Here is a 2019-nt window from a genome sequence, read left to right on the forward strand (position 1 = left end):
AATAAGAAAGAGATTATTCCCTTAGAGCTTGTCCAATACCACCAGTACCAGAAATGCATCTCCTTCGCCCGCGCGAGAGACTTCTATGCCAGCCGGGAATAACGGCTCTGTTATGAAAGAAAGCGGCAGACAGACTAATTTGGCCGGTATTCCCTAATGAGTAGCTTTAGGAGATAAAGGTCCCCCTTATATTCTCCACCCATCTGCGGAGGGTTTCCGTATCCGTCTCCGCGGAGATCGTAAGATCGTAAGACATTATCGCCTTCGCGGCACTGGACTATATTTCCGTCATTTCCGGAAAGTGCACGGACAGCCGCCATTTCCCCCTTTCACAATGTTCTCGTGAAGTTGCTCACGAATCAAAGTGTGAATGTCCCTTCGAAGTCTCGCATGCTCTTTTTGATCGGGAGCGGGGTGGGCAATTTATGTCGGTGCTGGCGCCTGCGGCAGCGCCTCTGGAGCCGCCCCCCGTTCTGGAGCCAGCGGGTTCTGAATGACCTCCCTCTCACTTCGTTCGAGCTGAATTACATCCACCCTCTCACGGTTAAAAAAGTGGTTAACTATCTCGAAAAAATCCATATCGTCCATCCGAAAAACGTGTCTCAATTACAGCCAACTCCCCCTCCCCTGTCTCTTTCCCTATCGAAAAACCAGCCCTACTTATTTTGTTCTACAAATGCTAACCAAGTGACACACTGGGGCCATGGGTCATGAAAGAGGTTGACCCCCATCCTCCTTAACTATGTATGGCTAATGAACTCCTCGCTTTAGTCCGTTCTTTTCCTTCTTTGGGCTCGGGTCGATAGTAGCCGTGGTAGTAATGCCCCGGAGCCCAGCTACCGACCCGAGGCGCCGATCGGGAAAGTCATAAAGGGACGTTAAACGTAATTCTAGAAGGGCCTTCCCGCAAAAAAACCGAGTAAGTGAAAGTTTTTTAGACTAGTCCCACTAAGATGGCGAGGAAACTGACTTCCGAGAGAGCTGCTTTCGCCTCGGTAATTACCTAACGAGAGAGAGCCGATGCAAAAGTAGTCCTTTACGCGAGGAAACGCCAGACAGACTGACCTCTGCTAACTACGTTTTATATAGACTGGAAGCTAGAGAGATACTAAGGTATAGTGCTGCTACCAGAGAAGGCTCTTTCATGCTAGGCGTCCAGACCTACTATACCCGAGCCGCATCCCCGGCACACTTGCTATATCTACTAACGCTTCATCCTAACCAACTATACCTGAGATAAAGCCGTTCTATAAAAATTCAAGACAAGAAGAAAGCAAGAAAAGGATAGCGATCGCTTTGGGAACGTCACGGGGGAGGAAGATAGAAAGGTAACCTATGACACCGGGGAATTACGCTTTTTCTCCCGCCTCAGCTTCGCGGATGGAAGGAGGGCGAGAGCGTAGCACGCACGCTCTATGCTTTTCGCCAGCTTTCCCTCTAGTAAAAGATTAGCTCGTACCCTCTCTCTGTGTCTAGGGATTCCTGGGGCATGAGTTAAGCATATAGTTGATTGCTCTTTCTTTCGATTGAGCGTCGGTACTTTTGGAGTCTCTCTCTGTAGGCGTGCAAAACAACAGAGCCACTGCTCTTCGGGGTGATGAGGTGGACAATTCCTTACTCCAGCTTCAAAGGAGCATCTTTGCATGAATCAATACTAACTCCTCAGTCAGCTGACCTTCGATTTCGGAGATTAGAGCAGAAGAACTCCGTAACGGCGGAGAGGGGTTTCGCCTCGAATCCAAATGATTTCTCTTCTTCTCTTAAGATATTTCTAGTTAGGACTTGATCGAGGGATCAATTGACTCCGAAACATAAAGTAACAAGACCATAACCCCGTGCCCCCGCCTTAAAGGATCCCAACTCATCACCCTCATCTCCAACTTATTCGTGGTTTTAAGGTGCTTTTGACTATTATAAAAACTTATTTGGAGACCAAGGCGAGGGGTCATCTTCGGCAACCAACCGGTGGAGCCGGCCTCCCCGCCGTCCCCCCTGCCCGCACCCTCCATAACGGAAGTA

The 2019-nt window shown here is 49.2% G+C and overlaps 1 pseudogene; it reads left to right on the top strand.

Moving 5' to 3' along the window:
* The window catches only part of LOC142179480 (uncharacterized), a 3434-nt pseudogene extending 1676 nt beyond the window's left edge, over positions 1–1758 (top strand).
* The last annotated feature ends 261 nt before the right edge of the window (positions 1759–2019 follow it).

This window comes from Nicotiana tabacum, chromosome 3, assembly GCF_000715075.1.
Source record: "Nicotiana tabacum cultivar K326 chromosome 3, ASM71507v2, whole genome shotgun sequence".
NCBI lineage: Eukaryota > Viridiplantae > Streptophyta > Magnoliopsida > Solanales > Solanaceae > Nicotiana > Nicotiana tabacum.